The sequence below is a fragment of the Melopsittacus undulatus genome, chromosome Z (assembly GCF_012275295.1).
Source record: "Melopsittacus undulatus isolate bMelUnd1 chromosome Z, bMelUnd1.mat.Z, whole genome shotgun sequence".
Lineage (NCBI taxonomy): Eukaryota > Metazoa > Chordata > Aves > Psittaciformes > Psittaculidae > Melopsittacus > Melopsittacus undulatus.
Genome location: NC_047557.1, coordinates 11651495 through 11667750, shown reverse-complemented (window position 1 = coordinate 11667750; position 16256 = coordinate 11651495). Strand labels below are relative to the sequence as shown.

Below are 16256 nucleotides of genomic sequence, written 5' to 3'. Positions count from 1 at the left end.
CCCGCAGCCCGGGGTGCGACCGGGCTCTGCCGCTGCCTCCCGAAGGCTCCCGGCCGGGTCCCGCGAAGGGTCCTGGAGCCCTCCCGGGCGCCGCCCCACGAAGGGGCCGCCGCGCCGCCCGCCCCGTCGGGCCGCCCCTCTCGGGATCCCCGCGCCGCCCGCCCCGTCGGGGCCGCCCCCGCCGCTCTCGGGGCCGTGCCGGGACAGGCGGGCAGCGCGGCGGCGCGGCAGGAGGCGAGGGAGCGGAGCCGGGCCGGGGCCGCCCTGCCCCGGGGACGCCGGGCAGGTGTCGGGGTGCCGGGTCCCCCCCGTGCCGCCGAGGTGAGTGCGGGGAGCGGCGGCAGCGCGGAGCTGGGGCGGGGGGCGGCGGGGCTGGGCTGGATCCTGCCCCTCCATCCGCGTTGCCGCAGCGGGCCGGGAAGTTCCGTTCCCCGGCGGTCGCTGGGAGTCATCCCCCCCGCCACCGGCACCGGGGGGGTGCATCCCCCGGCGGCCGGTGAGGTGCATCCCGCACCCCGTGCTAGCGAGACTTCGTCTCCCCCGGGGGTCGGTGGGTGCTTCCCACGTTACGCTGGGGGCTCCATCTCCTGAGGTCGGCGGGGTACATCTCCCACCGTGGGGCTGAGGCGCTTCATCTTCCCCCGAAGGGGTTGGTGGAGTGCTACGCTTCCCTCCGCCCTAGGTGTCAGTGGGGTGCCCCCCCATCAGCCCTGGAACTCCATCCCCAGCGGACCAGAGGGCGGCATCCCCCCTGCAGGGGGTCAATGGGATGTGTACCACATCAATCCTGACGGCTCCATTCGCAGCGGGTTGGTGGGGTGCATCCCCCAAGGACCAGCAGGACTCAATGCCCAGGGGCCAGAGGGGTACGTCCCTTTGTAGGTCAGTGGGGCAGGTGACAGTAGGGTCTATTTCTCAGCGTCGGTGTGGTTTGATTTCCCTGGTGTTTGTTCTGCCCTCTCGTTGCTCTGCTGACCCTAGTGTGCCTGTCTGGAGGGCAAGGGGCAGCCCCATTGCCTGCTGTGACAGTTCGTGCTATCTCCCTGGATTAGGTCATGTCGTGACAGTGAGTGTTACTGTCTTGTAGTGCAGGAGGGCCAGGGGATATGAGAAGAGGGGTAGCAGTCACAGAAAAACAGCAACCACCCCCTTCCCTGCACACAGCAGTTTAATAAAATCAGACAGCATGAAACATCTGGCTGGGTTTTTTTCCTCCTAATCATCAGAAGGTAGTTCTCAGTGTCATTAAGTACTCTTGTCTGCACAAAGCGTGCTGTGATATATGCAGTGTTGTAAGCCTGGAAGCGGTTGTGGATGAGATGTGTAAGAGGAAAACATCAAGAGCTGACCTCAAACTCTGAAGTTAACTGTGCTGCCTCTCCTTCGGGTAGCCTGGGGTACTCTCTTAAGCCTGTCTCAGTTTGTAACTATCTGACCATTACATTTGGCTGCAGAAAGCTCTGATGCCCCTTTGAAGGGCCGTAAAGCTATAAATGTGCTTAATATAGCCCATCCCGCTAACCTCAGTAGCCTTTTAATGAACAGCAGTGCTCATGAATTCCTCTCAGTGAGCTGTCAGATCTTCTCTGCTTCTGTCTAGAGAGAGTGCTGCATGTGAGAGGAGACGTGCCTGAGCCACCCTCATCCCTGGGGGCTGTTGGTGGAGGACTGACGCAAGGAGTTGGTGTGCTCTGGCCAGTACAGTGGCAATGGATTCAAGGATCATCCCCAGCATCCCTCTGTTAGCCTTTTCTTTTTAACGGAGCCATAAGGGCTTGGGCTTCATTTTGCTCCTGGCTAAGGGGCAACAGGAATGGCTGAGCAGATCTTGTCAAAGCACTTGACCAATTTGGTCTAGGTCCCTCTGCCTTCATTTTAAGGCAAAATGTGATGTGTGTTTGCCCTCTGCCACCCTCACTTTCATGTCCATGGTGCACGTCCTTGCAAATATTGCTGTAATTCCTCAACATGACCCACAAACTTTGCCATTTGTGGAGCGGCTTGTCCCTGTCTTGCATGGGTCTTGCACTAGACAAATTATCTTCTGGGTAGCCAAAGCTCACAGTGTGTGGAAAATAGCCTGCAATATTACTGAGGTAATAGTTTTCTGAAAAACTAAATGCCTGAATGTAAATAGAATGTAAAAACGTGTCTTTGAAGTCTTTTTTCTTTAAAATTATTCAGTGCTTAGCCTGGAGGAAACCTATTTTTTTTTCTTTTTTACTTTTATAAAACTCATGAACATTTTAGAAAAGTGGGATGTGAGGGGTTTTTTTTTTACCTTTTTATTTTAAAGAAGAGCTAAAAGTCTTTCCATTGTCATGACATGAGGGCTTCTGTATGCTCCATTCACAGTATTAACAAGGGTTTGCTAGTCTAGAACACTTGACATGTGAGTAGATGTTTAGTCTGGTTTACCAGGCCCTGAGCTGGCAAAGGCAGCGCCATCAGCTCTGTCAGGGGCATAAGCAGGCCTGAGTCCAGCCAGGGATGCTCAGGAGCCCAAGGGCAGAAATGAAGGCTCTGGTTCCCTCAATTAAGACAAAATAGGGAGATAAGGTCAAAGTACAGGTGGCATTGTAAAGGCTTTCCTAGGAATGCAGAGAGCTGCAGCTTTCTTGGGTGGCAGGGATTTACTGCAGGGATCATTTGGCAATGATGGGGACATCAAACCTCTGTTTCATAAGGGCCAGATTTAATAGTTTTTCATGTCTCTGTGGTATTGCCATGAGTATCTTGCTAGCTTTTCAGTAGCTTTATGAAATAAAGAAATGGCTCTGGGCAGGAGTCCAGCTGGGTGCAGGGAACACAGCATGCGCTGGGAGAGAGGAAGAGGCTTTAATGTAGGGTCCACCTGCCTTAGCTCATCTGCACAAGCGTTGTGAAATGTTTTGTCCAACCTAAGTAAAACTCTTCTGCACTTCCTGTCTTTAAAATCCAGTCATGACATCTGTGAAAAAATAACTCGTTTTGTTACTGTTTTAACTATAGTTCTTGTACACAGCACGCGTTGTCTCTTGAGCAGTCCATTAAGTTGCCCTATATGAAAAGCTGTGGATTTTACCTGAATGGTATATGAAAATGTCTTACAATGTAGGTGCATTTCTAAATTGTTTCTGAATGTTGTTACTAAAAGTACCTTTCTTTGCTGTATTTGTACACATTTTTATACTAAATATTTTTGAATGTTGTTACTGTCTCCAGCACAGGGCATGTTCTTTTCCTGGGTTTCCTGCAGGTGTTAATAGCTGCTCTATGTAGCATTCTTACCTTAAACGGGTTCAAGCCACTAATAAACTCCATTAGACAAATGAAGAATTAAAAAAAGTTGTAACTGGGCAACGCTAAGTCAGGAAATAGAGAGGCTGAGGCTCCAACAGCAATATTAACTTGGCTGCAATACACATCCTGTAAGCTCTTTTATGGCATACATCTCATAATGTAAACAGGAATAAGCACACAGATTAATGTATGCAGAAAAAGAGTCGAAAAGATTATTTTGCTGAATATGATCCCCTTGTCCATGTGACAGCTGGCTCTTGTGTAGAGCTGGGGAAAGCCTGGCACTGCCTTGTACCGTGTGTCCAGCACTGACGCAGACATACCCAATTGCTGATGGAGTAAAACCAACAGCAGCAAATGAGTAATTTGGGTTTTGTTTCTGTCGAAACAATGCCATTGTAATGAAGTGCATTTTGTTCCCCAAGGTCTGTGAGCTGTGCTATATATGATCCTTAAGCGTTCCCTCTTTAGTTATTCCCAACTGGCGTGTCTGGCCCTGCTGAGGTTGTAATGGAGTGCAGTGACTTCGCTTTGGTGAGTTGCAGCTTTCTACTTGTATTCCCATGCTTTACAGTAACAGCTCTCCTGGCTAATTTTAACTAGATCATGTACAAAAGTGATTACATGAATACTGTATTTTAACTCAGTTCTACAATGGACTAAGCAGTATTGGTCTTTGTATTATGTTGTCTTAATTAAAATGGTGTTATTAATATATTTCACTAAATTGATACATTTAGCCTGATAGTCAAATAGTCTAATCTGACCTTCTTTGTGTCACAAGACATTATGTCTCATGCAGCCACCACTGTACTGAGCCAGAGATTTGCATGCAATGTGGTGTCATCTAGGGCAGAGCTTGTGGTCTTTCAGCAGCAGCTTCCAGCAGTGACGGATGCAGTTTGGGTGAATAAAATTAATTTCTAGTTATTTTGCAGAAGAAAATAATTACCCTTTTCCATTTAAAAAGGGCTTCTAATCTAGTACCAATGCACTGATACAGCTGCATTGTTTTGACATTGTAAAGCTTTGCAAGGGAGATGGGAGCAGCTCTAATTCCGCAATCTAACACTTACCCTGTTTACCCGCCTAATTGCAATGGCTCCTTTTCAGTGCCATCTTCCAAAGATGCTTCTAGAGCATTGTGGTAAGCCATGCCAATTCTGCTTTAATTTCATTACCATTTGTTTTGTCCAGCATTTTATCCACTTTCTCTGCAGTGTTATACAGTTTGCAAAGGGGATTAGTACCTGGGTGGGTTACAGCATTTATTGTGTGCACATAATACAAATTCCTCTTGAAATGGAATTGTATTAAACTAATTTGGCAAAATTTTGAAATTACAGTAAAGGAGGTTTTGATAATTGATTTTCTTGCTCTTTCCCAAGTAACTGTGCTTATTAAAGTTCTCATGATTGGCACTGTCAGAATGGTTCAAATCAAACAGAGCATCTGAATCCCACTGGGTTTAGGTCTTGGCCATTTTGCTTTGTAAGAAGTGAAGGTAGGTACCAACTTTGGGGTCCCACCACAGTGAATGGCTGACTGTCCTCTGTCAGCTCTCAGAAATGGAGTGGTACCTGTCAGGATTTGTGCTGGGTGAGGTATCAGAAAGAACAGCATTGAAAAATGAGAAGAGCGTAGAAAATTGTCTCTGACTGCATTAAAGACTCGTGAAACTTCTGCCATTCTGCAAAAAAACCCTGTAATTTTACATAGTGGAGCCATCTTCCCTGACTCAGACTGAGAAAAAGACCTATTCAGTGTTACATTTTAATCATATACAACACAAAGACTTTTGCTGTGCTGTTTAAAATCCAGCCTTCTTTCAGCCTGTGTTCCAGGATGTTTTCATCCAAGACGGACTGCTGAGGCTGACGGGAGCAGACTGAAAAAGCAGCTCTAACCTTCCTTCCTGACACTTCAATAGTGACATCCACTGTGGGAAACTAGGGCAGAAATGCGTTAACACTTGTCACTGGGAAGAAAATTCTCTCCCTGATGGGGACCAGAAGAGAGTGATTCTTAGATTCATGATACGAATTGGTTCATTATTTATTTCAATCAAAGTCTGTAGGTACTGTTATAATGAAAAATTAAAGTGCACTTTGCAGAATACATATGAACTGACACTGTGCCAACCCCAAAGCCTTCCTGACCTACAAAATGAAGGAGAGCTTTGATGCTCGCTTTACTCTTCGCAAAGTCTCGGACAAATAGGCTTTGCACAGAAGTTTGATAGAGGTAGGATCTATTAAAACAGATGCCAGACCCACTCTGTTCACTGTTGCCTTCCATAGATAACATCCTGCTGTTGTCTCCTGGCTGTTACACATCTGCACAAAAGCAGCCTAGCTTTGGACTTCACTAGATCTGTATTACCGGTGCTACCATCCTGCTTCATGTTGTCTGTAAGTTTAGCTGTGCTCTAGTCTTCCCAGAATGGTAAAAGATAGACTGTTCCCTGCTGGAGCAGGGTTTTTCCGTGTATCCAGCTGTGTGCAGGTATAGCAGTTATATAAAACAGTAATGGTGATCTGACCAATGGAAGGGGTTAACACACTGCTGCTTCCCTCTGCTCCCAGAACAAAAGCAATTGTCCAGCAGTCTGAGGAAAGTCTAGCTTTAATACTGAGCTGTGTATTTTACTGGTTGTGCTGTTCGGATGACCAGGATCTGTTGGGGTATTTATGTATTTCTCAATACAATCAAAGATCAAAAAGAGACTCCAAAATGGTATGGGTTTTGAGAGAGCCTCTGTACAAAGTCTGTACCAAAACACAAACCCCAAAGACTTTGCTCACTTAACACAACCCTGATGCTCTGATGCAAATGGTGCAGCCAGAGCAGCCACAGAGGCTCCATGGTGTCCCCTTGCACTAGTGGAGGAGTATGGAGGGGATCTGTGGCAGCCACCTCTGCTTGTAGTGCCCTGCTGTCAGCACATCAGCTTTAATCAGGGCTGGCAGGTGCTCTGATGACAACTGACCTCAGGTTAAAGACTAAAGTCCCTGTCTCATCTGAACACAGTTCCCATCATGAAGGATGTTAGGTGACAAATGGGACAGGTATTAAACATTAAGCATTAGCCAGCTGTTTGTCTTTAAAATATTAATCCTGGTTTTATGCACTTACCTGTTTTCCTAGCATACCTGGATTTGAAGGCCCTGAGAGTTTCATGAGTGATGACTGTCTATCTCATGGTCATCCATATACCAGGTCTGTAGTGCCAGTTTCCAACTTTTGAGCCGTCCTTGCAGATATTTCTGCCAGGATCACACTCACCATGTTTATCTGGGAATATGAACATTTGGGTGAGATGACTTCAGGACAGCTTTCAGTTTGCTTTCCAGGCTCCCAGCAGCATAGATTGTACTCCCCTTCCCTTAATAATGTTCCCCACCGTTCACTCCCTAGCCTTTTAAGCAGAAAAACAAAGCACCTCATCCATACCACTGAGCAACCTCCCTCCATAGAGGTTATATTTCGTGAGGAACTGAGCAGAGAAATGTCTTCATTGGTATGATGGGTTTGGGCTGCAGGATGAAATGTGGTATATCCTATCTCCCCTCTTGTATGGAGTAGCAGACATTCCCCTTTTCTGAAGAAAAAACAAAAGCCGTTTTTGTATGGGAAATCTGTCTCATAGCTCAGCTGGCAATAGATAAATGCAACAACGAAATGGGTGGCACTGCTCCAAAATGCATAGTTATTCCAGCTGGTGCACTGTCACTGCTGTTAGGTGCGGGGCTGTGTGGAGCTGGGTGTGATGGGCTGGCTTGTCTTGACCTGCAGACTTGTCTTTCAGTCCATGTCCACATGGTCATCAAAAGACTTAAATTTCTGTACAGAGAGTAGTCTGAAATGCAGTGAATCACAGCTCCTGGAAAGGACTTGCTGGGTCACCTAGTCCTCTGTTTTGCTTTCAGAAGGATCTTTCTAGCCTAATTAAAGCAAGACTGGTGATTGCAAGATGCTTTGTTTGGGTGGTTTAATAAATTGCCATCCTCTCAGCAAGAAATGAAACTGTATTCGGTAATGTGCCTGTAAGTGTCTCAGCTGTGGGGTGGTTATTTGCTGCACTATTCTTATGCAAATGTTTGTGGTTACGTTTACATTGATCATACAAGCGTTGCACACTAATTTTATTTCTTGGAGTATTTAGGCTTGGGTTTTTTTTAATCCTTCCCACTGTATCTGTTTCTATGTAATAGAAATTGCTTAATGTGTAATTGCTCATCACTCAAGTGCCATTTTAAAATACAGAGCTTTATAAATGAAAATATTCTTTTTCCTCCAATTAGTTTTGTTTCTTGAAGGTGAGATAATAGGGTTTGTCTGGAGAACAGACCACTAAATCATTTGGTACTTTATGCATTTATTTACTTTTAAATGTATTCTAAGTGAAAGGTAATGGCCTGTAGTTACACCGACAGAAAAGTGCATTCACCGTCAGAGCCTTATGGGTGGCTGTGGTGCTCCTGGTGTGGATGCAGCTTGAGTGCTCGGGTCAGATGGATGTGAAATCAATGGTTGTACACTGCCAGAGAGGTGACGTGTTTTTGGGTGTGAGGTAGGGGAAAGTTTTAATATCACAGTTGCAAGTTTCCCAGGTGAACAGATAATTTGAGGTTGGTTTGTTAGTCCTTAGTTCCGTGTCTCCTGCATGGTACTTCTGTGGATGTGGGCAAGCATCAAAAATGGTAGCTCAGTTTGAGAAACACGGGGAAACTCTTTAAAATTGACATTTCTTGTTTGGACTGGTCCATTAATACAATAGTAGGTTTCTTGGTGTGTGCAGAGACTTTGGGAAAATGGAGTCTGTGTAGCAAGTCTTGCCTTGAAACAGCCTGCTTTGTGATTAATGATTTTATCTGTAGCCTTTTAATACTGCCTGTAGACGGGATGATAGCTTAGAGGTAATCGCACTGATGGAATGCAGGAAGCATTGAGGGTTGGAAGGCATGACGTGGCCTTCTTTTAATGTCTCTCCTCAATTTCACTGGAGCTAATCCTTCCTCAGGGTGGGGATGGCCTTACATCAGATGGAGCTCAGATTAGATGCTGACTGATGTAGGTACCTGATCTATAGAGAATAAAACTATTAGCTTGCACCTTGTAAGCACCCAGAGGTAAACAGAAAAAAAAGGAGACTTTTTTAGCTTCATGTGCTATTAGATAGTGAAGATGGTGGACATTATTTTTAGCTGCTGTCAGTGATACTGCCATGGGCTCATACTCATAGGAATATGGCTGGATGCGTTGATTTCTGTTGTGGGTGGGAATGAGGGGACTGCAGCTTGTTCTAAAAGCTACTGTACACTGCTAAGACCAATTACACTAATTTTTGTTTTCAATTGAAATGATTGTTAGTCTGTTAGAACTGAACTTGAGCTTCTCAATGGGAGATATAATATTTGCCTTAAAATACCTGATTTCATTTTGTTCCGTAACTGCCTGAATGTCACCTGGCTGCACAGACTACTGAAAGTACATCAAGTTGATACCTGGTACATCAAGTTCATTGCATACACACTGAGTGTCAGCGCTTGTGTAGGTTAAGTGTCAATATCCCTTATTTGTGGAAGAAAATGATACATTGGGGCCCATTTCTGCTAGAGCCAGAGCAAACCTGGAACAAAAACCCATGGCTTTTACAGTCATCTTTTTCTTTCAGTTCCCACTTTTATTTATTTTATGAAGCTGCTGGCACTGTAGGGACAGTTCAAGTTCACTCTTCCTCTGCTGCACACGGAAATGTTCTGTTTGCGGGGAGGTACAGCTGCAACCTGTATTTGGCAGACTATATTGAGGAGCAAACAGCAATTCCAGTGGAAATGAATACTGTTTTTCTTAAATAAGAGCTTGTTTAAATGGAATCATGTTAGAAACCAACTAAGAGTCGTTATAGAAGAGCCTCCAGTTTATACATGGCCTGGCAAGGGTGTCCTCAGGCTTGCCAGCATTTGGGAGAGGTGACCCTTCACAACAGCCTCCCTGTCTCCTTCCCAAACCTGCCCAGGAAAAAGGAGGTTCTCAGTTTCCCTAAAATCTGGACAAGTTTTGAAGCAAGGATGAGAAAAATGGTCTTGATGCAAAGTGAATGTGGATTTTTTCTGAGACCTGTTTGTTTCAATAAAGAATGTTTAGGGATAGTCTGATCTGGTGTGACAGGAAAGGCTTAGAAATGCATTCAGGTCAATAAGCAGCTGCTTCTTCTGGGTGCTGGCATGCTTTCTTCTGGCTACCTAATGGGTCAGATATAAGTTGCTGCTTAGTCCGAGCCACCATCTGAAGTCCTAAAGGACTTGTGTGTTCATAGGTGATAGGCAGAAGCCTGGAAAAAGGAGCCCTCTCCCTGTGCCATCAGTCCACTTGCTACATGGTGCTGTCCATTGCAGGAGCCCAAATTGCTATCCAAAATATGAGTTTAAAGGTGGTCTCAGGAGCTCTACCTGCTTCTTGATTTTCCTGATCATCCTGGTATTTGTAATCATCTCGTTACTGTCCTGTTGCTTTGAAGAAAAGCAAACCAGACAGGAGACATTGATTATATGCTTGAGAAACAATGAAAGTTTATGGTATTGGAAATGCTGCCAAAATGTGAAAAGGAAAGGGAAAGGATGAATCTGGGGGAGGAAGGGAAAATATTTTTGCGTTTCTTACATGTGTGTTATCAGTAATGGATGGAAAATTATTTCAGACAAAGCTGTGAATTTTGTTTGTCTTTATAAAAACACTGTAATATTTTTTTAAGCTTCCTTTTGAATATTTTGGCCAACCTCATTTCACAGCTAGATATATTCATCTCAGTTAAATGCAATAGACAAAATCTGCACAAAACAACTGCTTAACATTATAAGCAGCTTGCATAAACATGAATTATTAAGGTCACAAAAGCTCCTAGAAACCAGTAGAAATGAGTGCACAATTGCATTTCTTTTTTTCAAAACATGCATTAATTAATAAGGGGCTTAGTGCCCAGCCTGTTTATCCCCCTCCATGCCTCCATCAGATTTTGCTGTCATCAAGTGGAAGGGAAAGTGTCACTTCTCTCTCTCCCTCCTCCCTTTTCTTTGGCTGAAGAACATAAAGGTGCCAGACTTCATTGTACATGAGTCCATTATTCACAGCTAAAATGCTCAGGCGGCTTGTGTTGGGGGTGTCACAACAGCAGTGCACCCTCTGAAATGGCCAGAGGTTTCATTTCATGCCTGCCTGTGTGCCTGCTGATGCAGGGGCAGCAGACTGACTCAGGCTGCCAGGAGCTCAAGAGTAGGCACGTTCATATATCTGGGACGTGCAGAGGGGATAGGGTGGTCATAAGAGGAGCATGGAGCGGAGAAGACAGTGAGAAGAATGTAGTAGTAGCTACAGGCCCTGTCCTCCCTCTCTAAGTGCCACACACCCCAGTTTGTGAACAGATGGGCATCATGTCTGCTGTTGGTCCCCTCCACATGATGTGGGCATAGGTGGCCATGGCTGTGGTGTTCCTGGACATTGGAGCTGCAGGAGCGTTTGGAGGGAGCTTCTCTCCTGGTCCTTACAGCATAGGAAAGAATAGAAGGCTCTTTATTGTGAAATGGACCATGGGGACTGTAGTGATTGAAGGGCTGAGTCCTGCTTGTATGCAGACTAAATGCATATAAATACATGTCAGGGTCATCACTGGGAGATGTTTGGGAGAGAGGATGCCTTCAGACATGGTCCTAAAATGTCAGAAATATGAGAGGCAGGAACTGAACTTGTGTATAGCAGTTTGAATATTGGGATTATGGAGATAGCAAATGGCTTGAGATTTTCTTGCCTGTTTTGTACTGTTAAGCCTCTGAAGCAAATACCTCTGTTTCTCATGAGTTCATGCGGAGAGGATGGGGACAGAGGCTGATGGTTGGTAACTCTGCTGTCTGGGGTTATGGCATCTGCAGAAGAAACTCAGATATCCAAGATGTGGATTACTGAGCTCCAGAAAGACAAAATCTGTATTTTTGGCCTTGCTGCGTTTCAGTGATTCCACTTTTGCTTCATGCCATAGTGAAATATAATGTAAATGCAAAGACATCACATGTGGTCTTTTAAAAATCTTCCTAAGTGCCATGCCTGCTCTTTATCTGCAAGGAATCTAATTTCTGAAGCCACTAGAGAAACGGTTCAAGGAGAGACAAATGTTAAAGCCATTATTCAAATGTGTCTGGTCTGGGGCTGATACTTAGTTTTAACTTACCAAATAGCAAAGGGATGAGTTTAGAGGGAGGACCTGCACTCACTGTGGTGCCTGACAGGACACAAAGGCCACAGTGCAAACGTTTATCCTGCACGATAACACTTGTGGGGCAGCATTGTTAAGCAGCAAGAAATATGTTTGTTCTGTGCTTTATTCCAGCATGGTTTCTGAAAATAACTAGTCAGGGGCTGCTTTTGATATATAATAAAAAAAACTCTAAGCACAAAGGGCTTTAAAAGAAGCAAAGATTTGACATATTTGTTAATATGCAGAGTAGCAGTGCATTAATTTTAAGACTTCTTTTAAAAAAAAAAAGGAAATGAGGACAGTAATTAAAATTAATCCATTTATGAATCTTTCCACAGCCAATTTGAAAACATAAATAAAACATTTGCCTTGTCCGTCTCTTTTCTCCTCGTGAGACAATACAGACTGTGTAACCTTTAACTCTTTAAGGTAATGAGCAGAGAAAGCTGTCTTAAATGATTTGCTAAGAGATACAAAAAATCAGTTGCACAGTGGAGGTGGCTTTTAAAGAGCGGGGAGGATGGCATCAGGAATGTTGGGGGTGCCTCAAAATGATTTTTAATGCTTGCCTTTGGGAGCAAAATTTAAGTTAATTCATCTCTGTGTATTTTATAATGCAAATTATCACTCTCAGAAATGCACATCAAGGAAGGCAGCCAAAGGCAGCTTGTTTCCATGAGGAGTGGGAATGGAGGGCAGGAAGGCAGCTGGGGCGAGAAGCGGCTTGGGTTTGCAAGTTTCCAAAACCAGTAAAGGTTTGCAATGGCAAAGTTGGGAAATAAGAGAGGTGGCCAAGTGGATTGGATAGACCACTCCATGAGGATGCCAAATTAGATTAGTGATTCAAAAAAAAGATGAAAAAAAGGAGAGGGAGGATGACTTATGGAAAAGAAACTCTTTGAAGTTTTAGTGCTGTGACACTTGAGACTGCAGCATTGTCAACGCTGAAGTTATTGTTCTCTGCCTTGTTTCAAAAGGAAGCTAAGCACGACCTTGGATCTATGATTGTTGGTACCTCTTCAATGTATGTTAATTAGTAAAAACTGCAAGAAAAGTAGTACAGCTGCTGAGGGAACTATATATTCTAATTTTTTAATGTGTTCCAGATATTATCAATTGTGCCTACAGATCTTTTGTGCAGTTATGGCTGTGTGGATGTTGCAGTGTCTGTGCAGTCATGCACCACATCAAAGCATGGGCACATACAGTAGAGACAAACCTGTTAAAAGAACCCCAAAGCCCCCAACAACAAAATAACCCCATAGGTGATATTTAAAACTATAACATAAGCTGTGTATCTCTGCTCTGTGTCAGGACACTTAGAAGGGAAGAGAGAGCACAGGTCACAGGAGTCTGTTGTGTGTGAGGATGCTCCCCTCTGCTTTCATATACAGATTTTAATAAGAAAAGTATGCATCTCTGCTTCTTGTCACTCCCATCCCTGGGATGTTTTGTATCCTTTGCTATCTTCTATCGAATTCCTGCTCTTTGGTCTTGACGTCTGTTCTTTATAAACCTTCCAGCCTGAAATCTGCCCAACACTGGCCTAACCCTGGCTCACCTCCCTCTTTTCCAGGACTGAAGCTCAGCAACTGCACACAAAGTGAAGGTACAAGGGAAAGAACTGTATATACAGAGCAAAATGTGCAAACCAAAGTTGTCCTGCCTTGGAAATAAGCGGCTTGCTGTGGCTCTCCTGCAGGTGCAGATGGGCAAAGAGTAAATGCCATTTTGCATTCAGTTCAGTGAATTAGCAGATTGAGAGTTTAGAGATTTGTGTTTGTACTCTAAATATTTATCCATAGTAAGCAGGCACATTTTTCCATCTCTCCCAGACAAGTCATATCGTGGTAGGAGATTTGAGTCTGCTTTCCCTTCAAGGCTAATGGGGGGTTAAGCTTCATGATAGCAATCTTGTGGCTCTTAAACCAAGATGCTGCGACATGCTGCTTTAAGCTGTGCTTTTGGTAATCAGCCTCCTTTTGCGAACACATAAAGAGACAAATGTTGCAATTGCAGGAGTTAAGGCTTTGTTGGGTGTTTGCTCAGGGTTTTCTTTCTAGTTGGGTGCTGCCATGGGAGGTAGAGGACAACATGAAGACATGACTGGGGACACACTCCACCTTTCAGTAAATATGAGAATTTCTTGTTGTGGAAGGCAACTTCTGCATGGGACTGTGATGGAGTTTTTATTCTGTGTTTTCTATTTTAAAGTGCTGTGCAAAATGACTTTTTTTGCTTCCAACTGCATATTCAAAACCACTAACCACCCACTGTACAGCTGCTAATGCACAGATTATCTCTGCAGCCAACAGCTTTAAGTAATCAGAGATAATTTTACCTTTGTGACCCAACAAATAAACACCGGAATCAGGAAAAATCCTCTCGCCCACACAATATTACCCATGGTTTCAAGGACAGAGGAAAGGGTCCCATCAAAACCAGCTTTGGTTTGTCACCAGGTTTGTTCCATCTTGGGTTGATGGTGGGATATGACCATGCAGTGGTTTGGGGTGCTGTCAGGAGGTCATGGTGCTCTGTAACCTGATGAGACCATTTCTTGCTCCTGTAGAAGACATTAAATGAGCAGACCATACACTGGAAGTTGTGTATGCAGCCCAGCTTTTACAGGAAGAATTGTGGCTTGGAATGGCTTTCACTAATGACTTCAGCCTTTAACTTTCTGTTCTAAAGAACAGACGTTTCTCACAGCTACCATGGGTTCAATCTCATTATGAAAATCAAACTCTTACATATCCTAACGTTGCATCTGTGGCTTCTTCCTCACTGATTCCCATCAACATCAAGAAAGGAAAAAATTCTTGCCCAGAAGTTATATCAGAAAACATATATATTTTATGCTTTAAAAATCTGTTTCTTCTTGCTTTTATTTCCCAACTCAGCTGATCATGACTATTTTGTTAAAAAGAAAGTCTCAACTTTTTGTATTAGCAAATTCTAGCTGTTGGGAGCTTCTCTCATTTTCCCTCCCTTTTCCCTTTGTTCTAGGAAACTCATTTCCTTATTCCTGCTATTAAGGATGCTTAGCTTGTTGTCATTGGGAAGCAGCACTCATTTCTTCATGGAAAGAAGCTGCTTAATGTTTCATGCATTACAGTGAATAATTAAAGAAAAATACCTAAGCCCACAAAACTAGCTGGCAACTGAAGGGAAGAAAGCATTTGCAGTCTGTTGGGGAAAAGTGACACTCCTGGCCTGATGTTTTAAACCGCAAGGGTGAGGTTTAAAAATGAATATGTCTGGCATGATATTGAAAAAAAAAATAATCATCTGGATTTTTCAACTTTCCATGCTTTTATAACATCAATCTTTAATTGTCATATTCTTGAGCTATTGGCAAAAGAGAACAGAGCTGAAATTGATGGGTCTATGGAAAACCAGGCTGGTAAATGGAATGAAGTGTCTGCAGGCACCACGACCTTGTGAACTGCCAGGGATGGAAAGGCTGTCAGCACTCAGGCAGGCACGAGCTTGGCAGCACGATAGGGTATGGCACTAGCGGTCTTCATGTAGAATGTCTAAATAAGGAGTTTTATTGGCCCTTATAGTTCTTTTCACCTTTTCTGGCTGCTACAGTCATTCCTCTTTTCTTCTGATTTTGTAATAGATCTTAAAACTCAACTGTTGGGCTCTACGAAAATGGGGTGAAAAACCGGGGAGATTGGAACTTCTGTGCTTGGAGTTGGGAGAGGTGACTGCTCCCAAAATGATCTAAATGGGAGAGAGGTGACTGCTCCCAAAATGATCGAAATGGACCATGTAATCTTTCCTTTTTCAAATAAAACCAAGAACGAGCTGCAATTTTGCAGTGACCTTTTCTATTTTACAAAATGAGATCAGACACCTGCCATCCTCGTGGCAGATTGAGCATCGTTGTAACAGTAATTCAGGGTGCAGTTACAAATGGGGATGTGTGTTGTGTGATTGGTGTCCGTCCTCCCACCCATTTAGTTTTTCCCTTTGCTGAACATATAACCTCAAACTGATAACATGCTTGAACAGAATTTGCTGAGACAGATGGAGGCTCATGCAGAGCAATAGCTCTCTCTATGCCATTGAGCATCCCTTTGAGTTTGGTTAGTGTTAGGCTGATGTACTGGGGTAGGGATGTTTGTGTTCTCCTTTTTCTGCCTCTGTGCACTGAGACATGTAGGCTGGATAACATAGTTTGTGTCTGCATCTTTCCACTGCCTTTTACATTCTTCTCCTTCTATGTGTGATCTGCAGCTCAGACTGCAGTGGGGGCACAGGACTGCAATGATGACCTGTACCACTGTAGGAATTACTGATGTGGATCTGGTGTGCTTCATACACACCAGAGTGATTGCTCTAATAACAAGAGGACATCTCACAGCCCTACAGCTTTCACGTGCTTCACTGCTCTGCCAACACGACTCTGACCTCTGCTCAGAGTGAGAGATTAGGTCCAATTTGTCTTGTAGCAAAGCGGGGTGAAGTTTAGGGAGCTGTTGCAGCATCCCAGAGAGTAGCCAAAAGGAGGAGAAAGGGAACTTTCTGCTTCCAAAAAGACTGTTATAAATTCTTGCTGAGGGTTGGGCTTCATCAACACTGTTAACTCTTCTGCTGGCTTATCTGTATATTGCTGAAGCAGTGGCCATTTAGATCATGTCCACCAATTTTTCCCTTTTTCTTCACTCCAGTGACAGAATCTGTGCTGAATGATTCGTACTTCATAAGACAC

The 16256-nt window shown here is 44.2% G+C and overlaps 1 protein-coding gene across 1 annotated transcript in view; it reads left to right on the top strand.

Annotated features, from left to right (window-relative positions):
• Positions 1 to 204: 204 nt before the first annotated feature.
• Positions 205 to 16256, top strand: part of PDZD2 (PDZ domain containing 2) — a 208397-nt gene continuing 192345 nt past the window's right edge. The window contains exon 1 of the mRNA XM_034072629.1: positions 205 to 321. The gene's annotated coding sequence lies outside the window, so the exon portion shown is untranslated. The remainder of the gene's footprint in view (positions 322 to 16256) is intronic.